The sequence below is a fragment of the Nothobranchius furzeri genome, chromosome 1 (assembly GCF_043380555.1).
Source record: "Nothobranchius furzeri strain GRZ-AD chromosome 1, NfurGRZ-RIMD1, whole genome shotgun sequence".
Classification (NCBI taxonomy): domain Eukaryota; kingdom Metazoa; phylum Chordata; class Actinopteri; order Cyprinodontiformes; family Nothobranchiidae; genus Nothobranchius; species Nothobranchius furzeri.
The window spans coordinates 70,547,306-70,570,834 of record NC_091741.1 but is presented as its reverse complement, the minus strand read 5'-3'; the positions used below and the strand labels follow the sequence as shown (position 1 = coordinate 70,570,834).

The 23,529-nt window shown below is 41.9% G+C and overlaps 1 long non-coding RNA gene across 1 annotated transcript; it reads right to left on the bottom strand.

The window, feature by feature from the left end:
* Positions 1 to 12,532: 12,532 nt before the first annotated feature.
* Positions 12,533 to 15,953, bottom strand: LOC107382205 (uncharacterized). The gene is made up of 3 exons (XR_001572581.3): positions 13,383 to 15,953; positions 13,202 to 13,312; positions 12,533 to 13,124 (listed from the first exon to the last, which is right to left on the bottom strand). It is a non-coding gene; the product is annotated as an uncharacterized lncRNA (long non-coding RNA).
* Between the last annotated feature and the right edge of the window lie 7,576 nt (positions 15,954 to 23,529).

Here is a 23,529-nt window from a genome sequence, read left to right as displayed (position 1 = left end):
GCTGAGTTGTACATGTATGGATTGAGTTTGGTTTTGGTTTTTGGTTCCCACAGTCAGTGGAGGAAGTTTTGTTTATTAAATCTTTTTGAACTCTGGATAAAGGATCTTTATTCCTGCAAATGGGTTACTGCAGAGGCAAACCGTGACATTACAACTCCACCAAGATGTCTGACCCAGCAGGAAGAACCCAGAGACAAGACCCTTCCTTACCTGCCTCTGGTGAGGGTGCTGCAGGAGAAGCCAGCCTTCCTGTTCTGACCCAGGAGCTCCGCAGCTGCATGTCAGGGTTGCAGCAGTTGCATGGACGTGTAGCCAGACTGGAGCAAGCGCCTGCTCCCCCTCGACAGGTTCGTTTGGGTCGTCCTGAAACTTTTTCTGGTACCGCAGAGGATTGTCGACCATTCCTCACCTCCTGCCGGCTCCATTTTGACTTTAATCCAAGCGAATTCCCCTCGGAGCAGAGCAAGGTGGCTTTTGCCTTGAGTTTCCTGACGGGCAGAGCCAAGAGGTGGGGGCTGGCTGAGTGGGATCGTGGAGCGGAGGTGGTTCGTTCCTTCCGGGCCTTTTCCACTCAACTCCTCGTGGTGTTTGATCCCTCAACACCGCACCGCGCGGCTGCTTCTGAGCTGCTCCGGCTCAAACAAGGAGACGACAGCGTGGCGTCCTATGCAGTACAGTTCCGGACGCTGGCGGCAAGCTCCCGCTGGCCTGATGATGCACTGGTCGACGTCTTCCTTCAGGGGCTCTCCAGCGAGCTCAAGGACGAGCTAGCCGCGAGGGAGGTTCCTGAGGAGCTGGAGGATCTTATCGATCTGGCTGTACGCATCGATCGGCGGAGGATGGAGCGCCTTCATGATGAGCTCCGCCCACTGACTTCTTCACCTCGTCCTCACCCGATTTCTGTGAGTGTTTCTCACCTGGGCAGTGACGCCCCGCCCTCGGAGCCCATGCAGCTAGCGGGTCGGGTGTCATCCTTTTCTCCGCCCTCACGACCGCCCACCAGTGTGCGGTTGACATATGGGACGAAACACGGTGAATATGACACCCTTATTGACTCCGGCTCTGATGGGGATCTGATGTCCCAGGCAGTGGTAAGCGAACTTTTGATTCCAGTCGAGGAGGTGTTTCCTGCATTGTCCATCCATGCTGTAAACGGTTCCCTTATCCACAAGGTGACTGCACGCACTGTTCCTGTCACTGTGACGGTCTCTGGGAACCACACAGAGCGGATGTGTTTTTTTGTGGTTGACTCTTTAGTGCCTCCTGTGATCCTGGGTTACCCCTGGCTAAGCAAACACTGTCCCCATATTGACTGGGTTTCTGGCCGCGTGTTGACGTGGAGTCCTTTTTGTTTATTGAACTGTTTGTCTGCTGCTCCTGTTCGCCCTGTTTCTAGCCAGCCTCCCTTGGAACCACCTGACATCAGTAATGTTCCCCCCGAATATACAGACTTGGCTGCGGTGTTCAGTAAGGTTCGTGCTAAGAACCTGCCCCCTCACCGTCCTTACGACTGTGCTGTGGACCTCCTTCCTGGTGCTCAACCTCCTAAAGGCCGTCTCTATCCTCTGTCCATCCCTGAGACAACAGCCATGGAGGAATACATTCAGGAGGGCTTACAGGCAGGCATTATTCGGCCATCCTCATCACCTGCGGGGGCAGGGTTTTTCTTTGTGGGCAAGAAGGATGGGGGTTTACGGCCGTGTATTGACTACAGGGGTCTGAATAGCGTCACGGTTCGTAACACTTACCCCCTGCCTCTCTTGCAGTCTGCCTTTGACCAGATTAGAGGGGCTCGGGTGTTCACTAAGCTGGATCTACGGAACGCTTATCATCTGGTGCGCATACGGGAGGGGGATGAGTGGAAAACTGCCTTCAACACCCCGTGCGGCCATTTTGAATACCTGGTGATGCCTTTTGGACTGACAAACGCACCAGCTGTGTTTCAGTGTTTTATTAATGATGTGTTGAAGGACATGATTAACAGATTTGTGTACGTCTATCTGGATGACATTTTAATTTTCTCCCCAGACCGTAAAACACATGTGCAGCACGTCAGGGCCGTTCTGCAGCGCCTACTTGAGAACCAGCTTTTCTGTAAGGCTGAAAAGTGTGAGTTTCACACCACCAAGACTAAGTTCTTGGGGCATGTGATCACGCCTGGAGAGGTACAGATGGACAGTGACAAGGTCAAAGCGGTTCTCGAGTGGCCTACACCTACTGGTCGGAAGCAGCTTCAACGCTTCCTGGGGTTCGCCAACTTCTACAGGCGCTTCATCAGAGGTTTCAGTGGCGTGGCTGCACCCCTCCACAGACTCACCTCGGCTAAGGTACGTTTTGTCTGGGACACTGCTGCCGACATGGCCTTTGCCGAGCTCAAAAGACGGTTCTCTGCGGCCCCTATCCTGACCCAGCCTGACACCTCCAAGCAATTCATTGTGGAGGTTGATGCGTCTGAGTCAGGGGTGGGTGCTGTGCTGTCACAGAGAGCGTCTGATAATAAAGTACATCCCTGCGCGTATTTCTCCTGCAAGCTCACTCCTGCAGAGAGAAATTACGACATAGGGAACAGAGAGTTGCTAGCTGTTAAGCTAGCACTCGAAGAATGGCGCCACTGGTTGGAGGGTGCTGAGCAGCCGTTTTTGGTGTGGACCGACCATAAGAACTTGGAGTATGTACGGACTGCCAAGCGCCTTAACCCCCGCCAAGCACGGTGGGCTCTGTTTTTTGACAGGTTTAACTTCAACCTCTCCTTCCGTCCGGGCAGTAAGAACATTAAACCTGATGCCCTGTCCCGCCAGTACCAGCAGGAAGGTGAGGCTTTGGAGTCAGAGTCCACGTTCATCGTGCCGCCCAACTTGGTCCTTGGGGTCTCTCGTTGGTCCTTGGAGCGCAGAATCAATGCTGCAGTCCGAGACCCCACTACCATTCCGTCTGGATGCCCCCCGCACTGTTTGTTTGTTCCCCCAGGTTTTCGCCCGGCGGTGTTGAAATGGGGGCATTCATCACGCCTGGCCTGCCATCCTGGGGTAACCAGGACTGCCTTCCTGGTAGCGCAGCGGTTCTGGTGGCCTACGGTGTCGTCTGACGTTCGAGCTTTTGTCTCCTCTTGCCCAGTGTGTGCCAGCGTCAAGTCACCCAGAACTCCTCCGGCTGGACTCCTGCAACCTCTACCTGTTCCCTCCAGACCTTGGTCCCACATTGCAATGGACTTCATCACTGGACTACCCAACTCTAAGGGTAAGACTGTGATCCTGACTGTAGTGGACAGGTTTTCAAAGATGGTGCATGCTATACCCCTGCAGAGATTGCCATCGGCTCAGCAACTGGCGGAGGTGGTGGTGCGGCATGTTTTTCGGCTGCACGGACTTCCGGAGAACATCACCTCGGATCGAGGACCCCAGTTTGTTGCAGCTTTTTGGAAGGAGTTCTGCAGACTCCTTGGAATAACGGTCAGTCTGAGCTCTGGTTTCCACCCTCAGACAAATGGTCAAGTAGAGCGCTTTAACCAGGATCTGGAGACCACCCTGCGTGCTATGTGCCTGAAGAACCCCCAGACTTGGTCCTCTCAACTCCCCTGGGCTGAGTATTCGCACAACACCCTGGTTAATTCTACTGGCTACTCCCCCTTCCAGGCTGCCTACGGGTACCAACCACCTCTCTTCCCCCATCAGGAGAGGTCGGCTTCCACCTCCGGTCCTGCAGCATTCGTGAGGCGCTGCCGTCGTACATGGACTGAGTACCGTTCCCGACTGGTTCGGAACCAGGAACGGTTCACCTCCGTGGCTAACCGCCGGAGGTCTGCTGCTCCGGAGTACAAGGTGGGTGACAGGGTTTGGCTCTCTTCGGCTGATCTGCCACTGAAGGGGGGTGCCAGGAAGATGCAGCCCCGATTCATCGGACCCTTCCCCATCACCAAGGTCATCAACCCAGTAGCCGTCAGGTTGGAGCTCCCTCGGGCACTGAGAGTCCACCCTGTGTTCCATGTGAGCAAGCTGAAGCCTGAGAGACTCTGTCCCCTGCAGACGCCACCTGCGGTCCCTCCAGCTCCCCGCATTGTGGATGGCGGACCTGTCTACAGCGTGAATAAGCTCTTGGCCTCGAGGAGAGTGGGCAGGGGCGTCCAATACCTCGTGGACTGGGTGGGTTATGGCCCGGCGGACAGGCAATGGGTCCCAGAACGCCACATCCTCAGCCGTGATCTGATCGATCAGTTTCACCGGGAACACCCCACCCAGCCGAGACGTCCGTCTGGGAGCCGGACTTTGTGAGGGGGGTTATGTTATGATTCGCCCCTTTTTGTGCTTGTGTTTAACTTTTTCTCTGTTGTTTTTGTTCAGGTCAGCTGCAGCTCCACTCAGGAATCCTCCCCTTCCCTGTGAGCCTCCTGGAGTGCTGCAGCTGAACCACATCATCTTGATTGCCCCTCACCCTATTTCAGGCCACTGCTGCCAGTCATCAGTGTGGAGTTGTCTTTGCTGAGTTGTACATGTATGGATTGAGTTTGGTTTTGGTTTTTGGTTCCCACAGTCAGTGGAGGAAGTTTTGTTTATTAAATCTTTTTGAACTCTGGATAAAGGATCTTTATTCCTGCAAATGGGTTACTGCAGAGGCAAACCGTGACATATATATATATAATTGATTTGCACATATATGATTCCAGTATTTCATTTTTAATTAGATTTTTGAAAGTAAATATCGTTTTAGCATCCTTGATTACGTTACCTAGCTTATTCCATATTTTAACTCCATATACGTATAGAGGCACAGCACTCCTTTATAATTATTCTATGCCTAGGTATTGTAAATAATTCATGTCCTTTTAGTTCATATTCACTCTGTCTTTTTGTAAATCTTCTAAGTAAAATTTTAGGAAGGTTTTTCTTTTGTTTGCATTATACATAAATGTAGGAATATTGTAGTCCACTAGGTCATAGAATGTTAATGTTTTTGTTTTTATGAATAACGGGTTAGATGGATCTCTGTAATTACTCCTTTTAATGATTCTTATTGCTGTTTTTTGCAATATATAGATAGAATTTGTATAAGTTTTAAATGTTGTCCCCCAGATTTCTATATAATAGTTAAAATATGGTGCAATAAGTGAATTATATAATAAATATAGGGAGTTATCATCCAGTGACTATTTTACTCTATGTAACATTGCAATTGTTTTAGCTATTTTAGTTTTCACATTGTTTATATGTGGCTTCCAAGATACATTTTCATCGATTAAAACTCCCAAAAAATTTACTCTTGTAATATTAATATCATCTATATTTAATAGACTTGTATCATTTGAATTACTTTTACTAAATATCATGAAACATGATTCATCTGTCATGTTCTATGTCCCTCTGTCCCCAGCCTCCTCCAGGTTCTCCTCTTATGTCCCATGATTATTCCCTCCTGCTTTTTTCTTTCCCCATTTAGTTTATTGAATACATCTACCTTCCCTCCAGATCTCACTCAGACCTGTCACCTGTTCCCCTGATCACCTCCCTCTGTGTTTAAAAGCCTTGCCTTGTCCCTCAGTGTTTGTCGGCCCATCGTTGTGTCTACGTTGTTCTGTTCTTTCCCGAGTTTTGCTCGAGTCAGTGCTCAGTTGTGAGCATCTGTTTTTGTTTTTGGATCGCTCGATCAAGTCTCCTCCTTTAAATAAAGGATTTACTTATTTACATCTGCTCCTGTCTAGTGTGTTCTGCATTTTTGGGTCCTATAACCTCCTGCTCAGCATGACATTATCAGTGTTTAATGAGAGTTTATTCCCATCAAGCCATAATTTAATTTTTTTCATCTCAGTTTCTACTGTTTCTATCATCTGTTTGATTATATCTCCTGCATAATAAAAGGCAGTGTCATCAGAAAATAGAATACATTTTAACATATTTGATATAGAGGCAATATCATTTATGTACATAATAAATAGTTTTGTACCCAGTACTCTCCCTTGTGGTACCCCCCAAGTAATATCACGTAGATTTGATTAAATGTGATTTATTTGTACATATTGTTTCCTATCATTCGAATAACTTCTTAACCATTTTAGAGCCATTGCTTTGATACCATATTTACTACGTTTTTTTTTTCAGAAGAATTTCATGATCTACTGTATCAAACACTTTTTGTAAAATCAATAAAAATACTTATGAAATGATTCTTTTTGTCAATGGCTTCTGATATTTCTTCTGTTAGTTCCATTAGTGCCATGGAAGTTGAATGATTAGTTCTAAAACCATATTGACTGTAGTTTAATATATTTTCTTTTGTGAGGAGTTAATCTAGCCTAGTAATAATTTTTCTAATATTTTAGAAAATTGTGATAATAAGGATATTGGTCTGTAATTGGAAAAAGTGTGTTTTTCACCACTTTTGTACATTGGTATGACTTTTGCTATTTTCATGTTATCTGGAAATGTCCCTGTTGTGAAATATAAATTACATATGTAAGTGAAGGAATGGATGATATTTTCTATTATATTTTTTATTAATGTTATGTCTAGATTGTTACAGTCAGTAGTTCTTTTACTGACTCATTTATTTACAATGATTCCTATTTCATAACTAGGTGCTGGACTGAGAAGTATACTATTTTCATTACTTGTTATTTTTCCACTGATGTTATAATTAGTTATTTTAGGAATGCTGTTTGCTAAGTTTGGTCCCACATTATTAAAGCAATTGTTAAATTCATTTACTAGTGTGCTAGTTTCACTAATTTCAGACTGTCCATTTACAAAGTATTGTGGAACAGTTGAAGCTGTTTTATTTCTTTTTGTTACACTATTTAGAATTCCCCAAGTGGCTCTGATATTATTTTTATTTTGTCAAATAAATTGCTATAATAATCCTTTTTTTCTTATTATTGTAACTAATTTATTCTTGTATTTTTTGTAGCTTTTTTCTGCTTCACTTGTTCTTTGCTTTAAAAAACATCTATATAAGGTATTTTTTTTTCTTACAGCCATTCTGCAGCCCTTTTGTTATCCATGGATTGTTCATCCCTTGTCTTTTTGTTAGAATTTTGGTTTTTCAGTGTTTTTCAAATTGGTTACACAATATTCTTAAAAAGGAGTTGTAAGCCATGTTTACAAACTGTTTCCCAGTTGTGTTGTTCCAAGTCTCTTTTCAGTGCATTTATAGCGTTTTGTGACCTATCCCTTATTAGTCTTTGCGTTTTATGTTGAAATTTAATCCGATTATTTTTACAGACTGTAAAAATTGGCAGGTGATCACTGATGTCTGTCATTACAATTCCACTTCTCTCTATTTCCCTTGTAACTTTAGTAAATATATTATCTATTGTAGTTGAACTGTGTGCATTTATTCTTGTTGGTTTGGTTATCAGTGGAAACAGACCCAGTAGATACATTGAATTTATAAAGTCGTTTGCAGTCTTTGAATTATTTACATTTTCCAGATCAATATTAAGGTCTCCACAGAGAAATATATCCTCGTTGCAGATTCCACTCAACATTTCGGTAATTGTATTTGTAAAAGATTCTACACAGGATCCTGGTGCTCGTATGTACAACTTATTATTATGTTTTTTGTCTTCTCAGAAATGATTTCTATATTAATTATTTCCATTACATCATTGACATGTTATAAATAACTTTGCTTTTCAAATTATTACAAATATATAGTGCTACACCACCTCCTCTTTTATTTTTCCGATTTAGTAAATACATCTCATAGCCCTCTATTTGTACTTCTTCATTATCACCTTCTTTTAGCCATATTTCTGTAATTGCAATAATTTGAAATCTTCTTTTGTTTTGTGTTAAAAAATCCAAAATTTTGTAATAATTACAATACAAACTTCTACAATTGAAGTGAATGATTGAGAGTGATCCTTCTGATAAAACAGAATAATTTAGTTCTTGATCGCTGTAATATTCACATTCCTTATTCATATGCATGTACAAATTATTCTCTAGATACTTTTCAGGGTCATATTTTTTGTATTCTAGTTCCTCATTTGTACATGTAACATCTATTTTTTTCCCTTTATTTACCAGAATTTCATTTTCATGCTTCTGTAGGTGATGTTACTCTGTTTTACAACCCTCTTCCCACTTTCAATGATTATTGAATTTTTCCAGATCTTTCAGATATTTTATTATCTTCGCTTGTGACCCTTCTTGTTCTTTGATCCATACATTCCCATTTCTTGTCCATGTTGCTACAATTTTTTTCTGCTTTTTTAAGATCTGTGCCTCTCTAGCTATTGTCCCATTTATTTTTGTTAAGTGTTCATTTATATATACATTGGTGCCTCAAAGCTTGCTTGCTTGCACCAGTACACTGTTCCTTTGTTTTCTGCTGATGAATTTTACAATAATAGCTGGCTTTGTTTTCTCTGATATTTTAGGCAGTGTGTGACATATAGATATAGCTTCTTTTTGGATAGTTATATTCTTACTGTGCAGAAAGGTAACTACTTGTTGTAAGTGTCTCAAGTTCTTTTTTCGAGGCATCTTCTGCTGAGTCATGATACATCACTGCTTTTGCATAGCTTTTGTGTCGGGTTTCCGGTCCCATTATTGTCAGATCCTCTCTTCTTGTGTACTGTTCTAGTTCATCAACTCTTTGCTCTAAAGCTGTTATCTTTTTGTCTTTTTCAGTCAACAGTACTTTAAGTTCTTTCACCTCCTCCACCAGTCTCAGTAATTTATTCTGCTGTGCTGTTATATTTGACAGCTCACCTGACATGAAGTTCAGTGATCGTTTGATCTCCAGGTCATCTTGAGCCATGTCTTTGCCTCGTCCTGCAGCTCTTCCTCCAGGCATCCCTGCTACTCAGATAGATGTTCAATTTGCGTAATCACCGCAAAGCGATGTTGTTGGTCCTGTCTCATTCGAACTACTCCTGGTTTGGTGCTGCTGGACCAGGCTGGTGGAAAAATGCTGGGATCAGTGTTGCTGGGTCAAGTCGGTGGAACAACCCGGGTTTGTTGTTGCTGGGCCAATCCGATAGTACCACGCCGGGTTTGGTGCTGTCACAATGAGCCGGTGGAGTCACGCTGGTTCGGTGCTGCCGGGTCGAGCCTGTAGAGTCACGCTGGTTCGGTGCTGCCGGGCCAAGCCGGAAAAGCCACGCTGGGCCGAGCCGATAGTACCACGCCGGGTTCGGTGAAATCTTCATCTCCATAAAGCTTTTCAGCAGATGGAAGCATGAAGTGCTCCAAAATCTCCTGATAGCTAGCTGCATTGACCCTGCCCTTGATAAAACACAGTGGACCAACACCAGCAGCTGACATGGCACCCCAGACCATCACTGACTGTGGGTACTTGACACTGGACTTCAGGGATTTTGGCATTTCCCTCTGCCGAGTCTTCCTCCAGACTCTGGCACCTTGATTTCCGAATGACATGCAAAATTTGTTTTCATCCGAAAAAAGTACTTTGGACCACTGAGCAACAGTCCAGTGCTGCTTCTCTGTAGCCCAGGTCGGGCGCTTCTGCTGCTGTTTCTGGTTCAAAAGTGGCTTGACCTGGGGAATGCGCCCGCACCTGTAGCCCATTTCCTGCACTCGCCTGTACACGGTGGCTCTGGATGTTTCTACTCCAGACTCAGTCCACTGCTTCCGCAGGTCCCCCAAGGTCTGGAATCGGTCCTTCTTCACAATCTTCCTCAGGGTCCGGTCACCTCTTCTCGTTGTGCAGTGTTTTCTGCCACGCCTTTTCCTTCCCACAGACTTCCCACTGAGGTGCCTTGATACAGCACTCTGGGAACAGCCTATTCTTTCAGAAATTTCTTTCTGTGTCTTACCCTCTTGCTTGAGGGTGTCATTGATGGCCTTCTGGACAGCAGTCAGGTCGGCAGTCTTACCCATGATTGCGGTTTTGAGTAATGAACCAGGCTGGGAGTTTTTAAAAGCCTCAGGAATATTTTGCAGGTGTTTAGAGTTAATTAGTTGATTCAGATGATTAGGTTAATAGCTCGTTTAAAAAACCTTTTCATGATATGCTAATGTTGTGGGGTAAATATGTTGCTTTTATGCTTAATATATTACCTTAACTTATGACCAATAAGCTGTGATATTCTATATAAATATAGGATATCAACCTTATTAGTCCTTCAATGTTTAATCAGAAGATTCTAGGATTCTTTGCTTTTTCAGTGATCAAACACACTTCATATCAATTCATAGTCAGGTTTATAAAAAGTAAGAAATTCATTTTCTAAACAAATTAAAACAAGACAAGTTAAATAAGACAACTGTGATGGATGAATATAAGTGGATGGAATGTGGTGTATGATGATTGAATGGTGTGTGTTTATCAGAACCTTGTATCTAGAAGAAACTGAGTTCTGGGTGTGAAAAGAATTTGGTCTGCATTAAACTAACAAAGTTGGATCTTATCAAAACCACATCAGATGCAATTCATGTCATGCCTACGTACCCGTTCCTGGAGACCCCGTTTTGATCGGAGATGTCAAGGAGTCTGTGACCGCAAATGCACGTGGCTCATAGGAAAACCTCGATGCGACCAAGTCAGTCCTAGGATGTCTCCCGAGTCACAACAGATAGATTAAATTGTTTGCGTCTAGAACAGCTGTTTCTGAATAGCTAAAGAAACTGTTTTGCTGTGTCAGCTGCAGCATTCAACAGGTTTTTGATAGCTTGTCAAGAGATGCGGTTAGAGAGTTTTCCCCCGGTGGCCAGTTGGGAGTTCTGCTCAAAAACTTAACTGAATCACTCAGCAAGTTTCTGTTTTAATATTCCCATATTATGATTACCTGGCCAATCGGGACGTGCCATGTTAAGAGATGTTAACAAACAACCCTCAAAACATCACGCCTTTTTTCTGATTTGTGGGTAAGTACACATCTATGTGCATGAAATTACTTTAATTTTAATTTATCTCTAATGGACATTGTGTCTGAGTGTAGATACTGATTCACTTGTTAAACCAAACATTACTGATCATAATATCAAAATGTTTCATTGTAATATAAAAATTCATTTCAACCACAGTAATTTAAGCACAGATTATTCAAACATTAGTATTAGTATCCATATCACATTTGTTCATTCAATCATTTTATTATTTAATGATTATTTAACTTATGAGTTGTAAAAGTTCTTCTTTCATGAGAGTGTGCAATCATGCGGTCTTATCAAAAGAAGGCTTTATTTGGGAACACAGGCTGACATCTTGTTCCCCCTGAAATGTCAACAAGGACTGCAGAATGTTCTGGGCTTTAGAAGACAGGATAGAAACTCCACTCAGATAGTGGAATTAGGTCTGTAGATGACCGGATATAGTGTAGGTCAATATGTAGGTGAAAATTGACCATTTCTGGACATTACACTAATTTTTTGAGATAGGAATTTGGGGTTTTCATGAGCTGTATGCCAAAATCATCAGTATTAGAAACAATAAAAGGCTTGAACCTTATGTACTCTTTCTTCTTACAGGGCCCAATTCCAAATACTCGCACTTCCACCCTTGTGCCCTTCAGTTGCACAATCCCAGCCAGGGGTGCCAGTGCGTCGGTTGTCCTGATTCCCAAGTGCGGATGCTGATCACGCTCCTTTTGAACCCTTTATCTGCTCTTCGCCCAAGTCCACATCGATGCAGAGTTGGGCGAAAAGTATTACCCACAATTATTGCTGTGGGAGAAAAGGCTCAAGTGCCCTTTCTGAAAATATTTATTTTCAAATGAAAGTGGTTCATTATAGGATGATTAATAAATGCTCTGAATGTTTTAGACAAAGCAGCAATGAAAGAAATTGTATTTTGAATAATTGTTTGGTTGTTTGAAAGCTGTTAATAAAGGCTTACAAAAAGTAGCACAGCGACCAGCACAAAGGCCTGCATTGCGGTCGATGATGCAATGCTCCCTGTCCAATTTTGGCAATTATTTGCACACTTGTGTACTACCTAGTCAAAGCCTTACTGGGCACTTCCTCCAAGTGCACTTTGCCGAAGAGTCATTGTGATTGGGCCTTAATTCTCCATGTCCTCTAGAAAGCACCTACCCTGAAAAACACACAAATTTCTCTGTTGTCATTCACCTCTTAGTGGCAGAACAGCAGACTGTGTGCTGCATCGGGTTATTGACCTAATTGGTTTCATTTGATACACCTGGTCAGGGTTGTAGACAAGACCCCACTGATCAGCCCTGAGTGTGAGAATACAACTATTGATGGTGCTTATCTGCTTGGTAACTGATTTCTTTCGGATGTCTTCCACAGCCATGCTGTTTTTAAAATGTAATCGCTGAGTATTACTGAAAGGGATTCATGTCTGAAGTCCTTTATGTGAGTGTTTCAAACTAAGATGTTGAGAAAGAAAGGAGTTCCAGCCAGTTTGGTGAAATCTTGGAAATGCCATGTGAGATCTCATGTACTACCATAATCTGTTAAAGGTAAGAGTGTGTGATGTGAATGACTCGACTACAACATGAAAGTTTAGCTCAGTATCTGCAAAACTGAGTTAAAGTCAGTTTTTTTGTGGCAATACGGGAGTGGTCTATGACCTGTGGACGCCAAGGATGGCAATTGTATCTGCTCGAGTGCAATTTCATTAACAACGCCACCTTGGGAATTTCACCCAAGGAATTAAAGCATATAGATTCATTCCACTTGACAGCAGACGTGGTTTCAGAAGTTACAATGATTTTATTTTATTTAAAAAAAACTGTTTAAAAGACATTTTAAAAACTGCCATGTAAAACATAAAAATGCTAAAATTAATGACAAGGACAAAACCAAATGAATTTAAACCAAACAAAAATATGTTGACAAGCAGGACTGAGGCTAGTGATGGAGGCGGGTGACTCGGGGCAGAGAAGCCCCAACCAGCAAAAAATAAAAATATCCGGGATTCACCCCCGGCAGTGAGCATTCATACCAACGTGAGAACCCAGCACCATCACACTCGCACACGGGACCACCACCTCCGAGGCCACACCCCACACCTCCTGCCTCAGCCTGCACAAAGAAAACAAAATTAAAAGAGAACTGTATAAAATCTGTACAACGTTGATCAGCTGTTCTGCCTCCTGGACTCCAGCCAGGAGCCAGGGGAACTTCCTTCAGCCAGCTGATTTAAAATGTGGTAAAGAGAAACAAGACGAAACAGCGGCGCCTCCGGCCGGACCACGGAGGAATCTAAAGGACAGGGAAGAGGTAGAAAGTTACCCAACAAACAAATGGCCCAGTGTGGGGACGGCGCAGCACACACCTACCGGTCCTCCCGCTAGTAACGCCTGAACAGAAGGGAACTCTCTGCCCAGAAGCAACGAGGATTCAGCAGGCAAGCGATGACATCACACCCAACACTGACCCAAATGCCCAAGCTGCAAAGTTCACAACACAGACTGAGACACAGTAGCCCTAACGCTAAACGATAGCCATCTAGGTACATACCACGGTTGAAGCAGAGCCGATCGCACCATAAACGCAGCCTGAGGACACGGGCTGGCAGTACCAAAACGCAGCGGCATAATGGCACCAGTTGTTTCCCGAACCTACTTCCTTACCAGAAGAGCTCCCCTTTTATAGCAGCAGCGCCCTCCTACGTGCGGAGGGCGTACTGCTCTAAACCAATAAAATTGGAGCATGCGTTTCATAATGCTACATTTTGTTTAGCTCATACTGTGAATGAGGTGGATTCTAAATGTTGATTGGTTGTTGGTCCGTATATGACCTGTATTAGAACAGCGCCTTCTTAGGGTTCTACAACCCCTCAAGGTGCTTCACAACACAATCAGTCATTCACTCATTCACATGCTGGTGGTGATGACCTGTAATGTAGCTGCAGCTGCCCCAGGGCACACTGACGGAAGTGAGAGTACCAAACACCACCAGCAGGTTGAGCAGGTTAAGTGTCTGGCCCATGGACACAAAAGCAGCTTTCTCTGGTGGGAGCCGGGATTGAACCTACAGCCTTCCAAATACTGGACACCCCACTCTACCTCCTGAACTACTGCTGTCTTTGGAATAAATGTTAATGACATGCTAAGAAAACCATTTTTAAACACAGAGGTTCATAACATAGCCTGCTAAGAGATGAACAGAGTTGATTCCTGCAAACAATGTAAAAGTTTTACTTAAAAATCTTGTATTTGAGTAGGGGATGACTCTTAACTATTTACATTTAATTCAATGGTATTAAAATATTTGCACGTTGCTTTGTTTCCAAAGTCATCTTGCCGTGGCAGCCATCTTGAAGTATGGCTCCAAAAGTTACCCAAGGACCACCACCTGTAGATGTACCTGACATTCAGTCTGGATATTCCTGGTACATTCAATTCAGTTTCAAATCATCAATTCCTGCGTTAAGACGTATTGCGTTACCTGTTTTCACACCGTGTAGCCTTTCGATGTTTCAGACTTGCTTGAATTTATCTGATTTCTCTGTTCTGAGACATTTTTCAGTTACTGTAGCACATACACATGCTAAAACACATTTTCTGTTGTTGCATGTACCTAGACTTTAGGGAATCTTTAGTTTTGTGGATTTTTTTAATGTTAAAAGACTTTGCTCACCTAGTTAGCCTCAGTGCGGCTATGTCTCCTCCTATCTCTTCGTCTCCTATCTCATGCTCTACGCTTCAGATCTTTACTCCTCTGCCTCCTTTAGTGATAATGGTACGTGTAATAAATGTAGCATTTTTGCTGCTTTGGAGGCAAAGGTGTTGGAATTCCCATTAGGATGGAAATATACTTGCTTTTTACCCTCGCATTGACATAGGCTGCGTCTTGTTCACATACTTGCAGCTGCACTAAATATTACTGGAGTGTTCCACTAGGGGGCCCAGTAGAGTACTCAGACCAGATAGAGTCCCAGGTTTTTACAACCAAAACAAACATGTCGTCAATAGAAGAGATCAGTAAATGGTTATTTTGAGATCAGGACAAAAACAAAGACAGCAGCAGTACTGTAGATGGTATTAAAGACCTACAAAGCAGAAATGGAGTGACAATGGCAAATGTGTCTTGCTTGTTCTGTCCACTCCTCCTACCGGTTACTCATTTATCGCAGCTTGTGAACGTGCTGTGGTAATTTTGGGGGAGGAGCACAACTGACTCTTCAAATCAACGCAAGTTACGCAAGGCAGCCATTTTAAACAAACATACGCATCATTAACAAGCAAGAATATTCCCGGTCTTAGTGGCCTTCTAGTAGAATCTGAGCAGCCGGGACCTCAGGCTGGCTGGGTGACGGTACGTAGGAGTCTTAGTCCCAGAACCTAGCCCACGGGAAACCACCAATCCGTCTCCATTTTTTTTTTCCACTCAGTGATACACCCACTGAGAACAAGCCTGGTTGTTACAACAAAGTATACCAATCACAGAAACAGAAAAACAAGAGCGTACATCTGTATCTTCTGATGTCAGCAAAAGTGCAAAATGCTTTAGGTAAAAATATGGAGAAAAATATTTTCTTGGTTGATAGAGGTTCTTTGTGAGAGAAAAACAAATTACCTGTAAAGGACCAACAGTCCCATTATTAAATCGACCACTGATTTGCTGTGCTGGACTCACTGTTAATCTGTCTATATAAAACAGGTCTCTAAAAGTGGAATTTCTCACTGCCACATGGGTTTTGTTTGTTTTCTGACATTTACCACCATTTTCTTCCCATCTATTTATTCTAAAGTGAAGAAGTCCACAAACAGCCAAAGATATGTGGGTAAGCAAGTATACCATGATTTCAATATAAGCCACCTAATCAATAATTCACTCACAGTGACTTAATTACCATGCACATAAGATTAAAAAGCTGAGATGACCTTGTATCAATGAACCTCTTGTTTGATTAAATCTTCAGCTAATATGATGGTTTTACCACATAGTCCAATAATGTCCAAAATAGAATTTTAAATGGTCACATAAACATTGTTAATTTACATCTGGATCCTTATATGTGGTCCTTGAACAGTTTGCATGTTTTCTGTATTTTGCACATCTGTTATTTATGCATCATTTGCTGTTCATCAACCTGAACGCACCTTAAACATCTGTGGCTGCTGCTGTCTCTATCTGCTGCAGCTCTGGAAGAATTCAGGTCTCTGAGGATGTTTGCTGAATGCAGGATTTAATCTGCTTCTTATTCTTCTGTGATGTCATCCTGTAAACAAAAGAGGCTCCAGTTCTATGTGACGATCTATTTCTTCCCTTAGTTCCTCCTTGATGATTCTTCTTCTCTGACCTTCTCACTTCGAGACACACTGTAGTCCACTGGATCACAGTCTGAACATGGTAATCTTAGTTATTGTTTTCATGAAAGCAGAAATTACATGTCCGAGTTGATTTAAGACATGCTGTGCCTTCTTGCTGGTAAATGAATTCACTGCCAAGTTAGAAATGCTGAACGTAAAAAAGAGGTTCAAAAAGAGCCAATTGATAAAAAAAAAATATAAAAATCTGGTGGAACTTAATCCAGAACCAGATGTTTTGAAGATCAATTGCAAATTTGAATGCACGTGAAGATGGGTAAAGATATGAAGCTGAGATATGTTCATTTGTATGACCAAGCATATTTGTATTAATTATTATATTAATAAAAACATGCTAATAATAATTATTAATGCAAGTCTATTTCTTCTATGTATTTTAAATGTTCTTATTATGCATTTGTAAGAATTTTGTTTGTTTTCCTTTCATTCCCCTCAACAAATGAGTAAATCTTTTACAGTGAAATAATCACAAATAAAGTCTAAATATTTCATTAATGTTAGAATGACGGTTACATTGAAACAGATTTACTTTTCAGCCAGCTGGAGGCTGTCAGTTTTCTTCTTTCAAAAAGGATTGTAGTCTTTTTTACAATCTGTGAACCCGCGGAGTTGTTGAGTCTGCGCGAGCTAACGAGCATGAGACACCTTAACACCCCGCCTCCCACTACACCACCCCCCGCTGTCACATGGAACAATGCTAGCAGCCCTGGTTTTGGCATTGCTGCGGTGTTTTGTAAAGATCCTAAGCCAGCTACAGGTGTATTAGAAAAAAAATCGCTGGCTCTAAAATTATCTCAAGCTTTTTTTCAATTCAACTCAATAATGAAGTTAATTGTGTTTATCTACTGCGTATGACTGGTCCTCACTCATCTAGACTCTTCGGGTGCTGAGCTGTAGCTGTCAACAGCCACAAAACGATAGTGAGAAAGTCACTCTTGTGCCTAGAACATGGGCTGCAGTGACCAAATGTGACCACAGGATGTCAGTCTTCATTTCTAAATGATAAATGACCTGCACTTGTATAGCGCCTTTTAGCGTCGGAGGACTCCATAGTGATTTACACTAGAGTGTATCCAACACCCATTCACACACCGGTGGTGATGAGCTACACTGTAGCCACAGCTGCCCTTGGTCATACTGACAGAGGTGAGGCTGATTAGCACACTGCACCACCAGCCCCTCTGACCATCACCAGCAGGCAAGGTGGGTGAAGTGTCTTGACCAAGGACACAAGAGCAGTATTTTCTAAGGTAGTCAGTATCAATTCTCCAACCCCCTGATTAGTGGACAGCCTGCTCTACCTCCTGAGTTACTGCTGCCGTGCAAAAACAAACTTTAAGGCTTTGTTTTTTTATAAAAATCCACCATCCCAAAAAATAACCTCCACACATTTTTAGAAAAAACTCCATCCACACGTAAGTGCAAAAGTGCATTGTTAAGCACATTCATAAGCATGCCAGGCCTGTAAGCGACAGTGGTTCCTCCGAATCCTATCAATTTTGTCTTCCTGCTCAAAACATGAAACATGGTGCCTAGCTTGTTTGTTTGGACCATCACTAGTGTGGACCAATAACGAGGTAGAATTGCACTTAACCCTCCCACTGTGTTTAGGGGTGACCCCGCGAGGAAAGTTGACCATTGAGCAGGATTGATTGTTTATCCTTTGAGGTCCATGGGGCAGGGGTTAGGTGGTGCTCACTCCTCACCCCTGCCACATGGACCCAAATGGTCAACTTTCCTCGTGCGGGTCACACCCATTAAGACAGTGGGAGGGTTAAATATAGTTTTATGACTAGTTTAGCTGCTAGTTAAATGTAGTTTGATAACGCAAGCACAGTTCTGAGGGCATCCTTGTTGTTGTGTAAATGCAGGCCGTTAGCATTTTTGTCGCAGACAGCGTCCACACAAAAACGCTTAAAACGGAAAAAGGCAAATCCTCACTTTGGCCGGAGTTTTTAAAAAGATCCTTTTTTGTTGTGTAAATCTGCGTTTTCGTGTGGATGACAGGCAGAGTGGTGTAGAAATATCTTTGTTTTCGGAGATAGTAGTGATGCGACATTCACAAATGAATCAAATCTTTTGAACGGGTGGTCAAAATGAATGATGAGAGCTGAGCCCCTGTAGAGAGCTGTTCACCTTGGCTTAATGACCCCCTGCGGAAGTCGTCATAGCGCAGCCGCTCAACCCCCACCCACCACTGTGGCAGACGTCAGTGGAACGCTACCCACACTCCGTGCTCCCTCACGGATACTGGAGGAACACGTTGCTTCCAAACCAACACCACCACCCCCCCCCACCCACTTTGCTTCGTTCGGAGCCAGTCTTTTGAATGGTTGTTTCAGGTAAATGACCGACTAATGAACGGCTCAAATCCCATCACCAGGCGATACCCAGCTACAGGTGAACAGGGCCTAAATCTACACAGAACAACAAATTTCAAAACAAAACCTCCATCAATGGACAAAATAACATTTTTGATGACTCCTGATTTAAAGCAACAAACTCAAACCAAATCATTCCTGACTAATCTGGTTTCCAAATGGGGTGCTTGGTTTACAGCACTGTTCATTTGTATTACCTCCAGCAGACCACTTTGCTTTGCAGTCATTTAAACTGAAACAGCCTTTCAGGCTGATTGGATGTTCTACTGAACTTGAATACTAAATGTCTCACCTTACATAAACCTAAAGCCTGTCACACCTGTCATGTCTGATAGGCACAAAGGGCTTCACACAGACAAAGAAAATGAAAACAGTTGACATTTGAAAACAATTAGAATAAATATGACCTGAGGTGAATGCAAAACACACGGGGCAGACACCTTTTACACAAATCCTTCAAATAAATGACATGTTTAAACAAAGTTGATATTTTTATAGCAAAAGCTCGAACCTGTACTGGAATAGGAAGACGAGAAGGAGATCCTTATCTCTAAATACGGCCACCAACCAGGTGAAGTCAAAGAGATAAAGGGAGGAAATTGCAAGTGAGGAATAAGAATAAGAATTTATTCTAAAAGTAGAGACACAGTGGAGGTGGGAGGGATGTTAATGAAGGTGGAGTAACTGGACAGAAGAATGAGGATATGAACAATCGGAGGAGTTGGATGAGAGAATTTAGGGAGATGAGGATCAGAGAGGAGGAGCAGGAGTAATGAGAAAAGAAAAAAACAGGAGGAAGAAAGAAGACATGAAGGATGGAACAGTTATAGAGAGTAAGAAAGGGATGTTGTTAGAAATAGGTGCAGACAGAAGAGATGATGACCGGAAATGATGATGAGGAAGAGAAGCAAGGAGAGGAAGAAGACGCTGAGTAGGGCTCTATCCCCCAAATCCCCAAAATAAGTGCAAGGATTTAAATCATAACACAGAGAAAACGCCATCTGCAGAACTTGTAGGAAAAATTTTTACTTATTTTGTACCTCATGAGCATTTCCATTTAACCCAGACATGAAGGGCAGAGAAAGCGTTTCCTGTTTTCTGAGAGTTAATGGGTCACCGGAGTCAGCTGCAATGAGAATAATTTTGTTTTGCTACAAATTGAATTGTTTTGTTTTCACAGCTGTGTGGTGTGAGGCAGCAGCACCATGTGAGAGCAGAGAGCAGACTCAAAGATGAAAGACAAAACATGACTGAAACAATCAAATGAAGAGGAAAATTGTATTAGCAGACACTGGGGGGAGGGGGGGGGGATACCGTGTTCTAGATCGGATCTAGAGAAATACAATCTAAAAAGCTTCATTGTCTTTTGCAAGTCGTATTGTTGTTTTTCAACCTCATAGCATTTTAAATATGTGCTTTTCATGAATGCATGTTCATGCAAATAGGAAGATTGGTAATAATTACGTAGTGAGAAAAGAAAATGCCGTGAATGTATGATACGTCCCTGTAGCTGCAAGCACTTTTTCAGTAATTATTGGTGAAATTGGCCAAATGTAAAGATTTTCAGTGCACACATTAGCATGGCGTTAATCTAATCAAGCTGTTAGAATTCAAGGGACATCAAAACCGCAATGAGCTGAAATTCTGGAAAACATCAATTAAACTGAAATTACATAAAAAATTGAAAATAAAATATTAAGAGCATCAAATATAAATGTTATTGTTACAGTCTATTTTCATCAGAACATTTCAAAGAACCAAATTAATAAAATGCAAATGAAATTGGAACCGTATTTATACAAATAACAGTTTGTTGTTTTATGTCAAAGGTCACTCATTTACTGCCGGCTCCCATCAGCCATGTCACATTGTTGACCTCTAACGAGCAATAAAGGTTTTCAAACAAAGTGGCGTTATGTCCTGACATTGAATCTCGTGGGTAGCATCAGAAAATTAGCTTTTTATGGTTTGTTTTATGCAAAACATTTTTGTGTTATCCCAGAAACACTTCAGTTATTGTTGGCATTAGAAATGTCTAATTATTGCGGTCTGTTTTTTGCTGCACAGTTATTAAATTGGTGTGATCTTTGTGTTTGCGGTGCAGTTACTTTTTAACAGTTATTTACAGGAATTCGCTAAAGCTGCTTAAGCTGTGGGACTCTCTCAGTGACTCTGATATATCCACGGATGTTCCCATAAACACAGATTATGTCTGTTTGCAAATATATTTAAAACCTTCCAAACTTCTGGCTCCAAATCTGTTGGAACCTTTGAAGAAAGGATTGACTACGAAAAGATCAACTGAGTTCTTGTTTTTCCCTCTCATCTCACACTTTAATTATTAACAGTTGACACTTCATCACATGTTAATTTCAACTTCCCTTTCGGCTGATGCTTTGACTCAACAGAATCCTCCATGGTGGCGTGTTTGTGTAGCTGTGAATATGAAATAGTCTTACAGTTGTAAATAAAGAGCATCAACTGTCGACTCAGCAGATGTGGGAAATTTTATTCATCCTTTGTTTGCATGTGTGAGTGTACACAATACCCCCATGGACGCAGTAAGTTGTAAATAATGTTAGGAGCTTTAAGCAAACTAATCTCCTTCTAGTTAGTCTCCTTTTAATTATCGGCTACATAAAATAAATCATAAAGCTCTAAATCAATGCTTTTTTATAGTATCTGAAACACGGTTTAGTTGAGTTTCAGCCCAAGAGGCTGACAGAGGACCTCATGAGGTGGACCAACACGTGTGAGTAGCGGAGAGCAGACTGACGCTGAAGTGAATTATGAACTGCTGGGAAGTAAACAAAAAAAGAGGAGCGGCAGGTGAGAACTGGACTGAAGGTCACTTTGCTGTTTCTTCTTTTGCCCCAGGTGCTGCAGAGTTAATGTATGAGGAGGGATTTTTTAAGCCTGATGACATGATTGCAAAGAGAAAACTGTTGCTATTTTGTCATCAGCTGTCGACGGATTTGTTGAGGGGATCAATCAAACAGAAAAAAGAGAATCTTCTTAAGGGATTTTTGAGGTGTTGCTGTGGAAACGTTTTGAACCACAGAAATAACCGTGGAAATGAAAATAGCATTAGACCATAAATTGTGTACACATATATTTACTAAACACCAGACCAGAACAAGTCTGGAAAAACAAGTTAAGTGTCTAAATGGGTCACCCCCCTCATTACAACATTAGAATATACATTAAATAACTTAAGATTTTAGTTTTATTTAGCTGTTTGTCAAGTTAATTTACATATGAAAGTGCATGGCAGCAGAGTTGAGTGCTGAACAAAGCAGTCAATGCACACAAGAGGCAAATCCGTTACATACATAACAGGTTTAAAAACCACAAATATCAGATATAAAGCATTCAATACGCATAAAAAAACACAAACTCAACCCCAGAATTCCATCCAAGACATTGATAAAAGATGGTATGTAAACTCCAAAAGCTATAGGTTTTGAAAGTGTGTGCTGAATGTTTGTGCTCAAGTATTAAATATTCTACTATGTTATTTGTTTAAAGTGAGTTTCAGCCACACATCCACTGCACTCAGCATGTGTCTGTGAAAGCACCACTTGACAGACCCTTAAAAACCAAATGTTGTCTTTTTTTATTTGTTATTTGTTGAGATGCTTGGTCTGCCTATGGTTTATAAAATAATGTTTGATCGACTGTTAATGAGGTTAGAGCTGCAGTCATGTCTATTCAGACCATGATCTGGGCTTAGACCCTCATCTAAAGTAAATAAATGGTCTTAAAGACAGTGATTCTGGCAAATGTTACTTTGTAAACTGCTGTTGTCAGTTAAGCATTATGTGGCCATTTCTGTTGAATATTATGAACTACCTGGCAGTACTGTCCACTGGATACACGAAGGTGGTAGGCAACATTTTGCTGCAGGCCTTTGTACTGGTAAAAACAAATGTGTAACTAACCTTAAAATAAGACTCTGGCCGTGTCTTTTATTGATTTTCTGTCTATTTAACTACTTTGAAATGTAGGAGACTAGAGCTATTTTAAGACTGGAACAATAAAAACTGAACTTGGCTGTGCTAGCTGTTAGCTTATCTGTTCTGCAGGATGGGAACTCTGTTTCTCTAAACAGAGGCCAGTCAGGAAGTAAAGATGGTAAATGTTTGATTTTCCAACAGATACACTCTTAAAAGGCCACAAAAGCCCCTCAAAGTTTAGGTTGTTTGCTAGCTTCACTTAGTTCATTTGTGTATTTTTGGTGGCACAGAATATTCTGTGCAGTGTACATGGGATGGCTTAGCAGGCTTGGCCACTTGTTTGTACACAGAATACTGACATTACATGAACTATTTTACTTGTTCGCACTCACTACCAAGCTGTAAGAGGCATGGTTTTAACACAAGAGGAGCCTCTAATGTTACTTTTCTTTAACTCTCCATTTGCCAAGAACAGGAATATACAGTGCTATTTCGTTCTGGGATATGTTGGCTTCATAACTAATTCAAATGAATAATCCTGGTAGTTTTTAAAGGTGTGGAACACAGAAAAAAATATTTTGTTATGATAATTTGAGATAATAATTGATAACTCTTAATTTTTCATGCAGGCAGAACATGAAAATTGTCACCTACACCTTTCTCCTGCATTAACTTCTGATAGATTAGAAAATCCTGACAGATCCACATCACACTGTCACTTAGCATTCAATGACTCAACCATCTTGACTCATAACGGGGAAGGCTGTGGAGACTAATAAACTAATGTAGGTCTTCAAAAGCGGTCCCTTCAGGAATATAGTCTTCAAATACAGAAGTGGTCTATGAGATGAGCTCAAATCTAATTCAGACAAAGAAACAACTAAAAACTATGAAGTTAACACAAAGAAGGAGAGGAAACTTAATGGAAAGAGACTTAAAGGTGATAGCATTTATAACAGTTTGATTTACATGGTCAGCAGCTGTGAAAAAAACT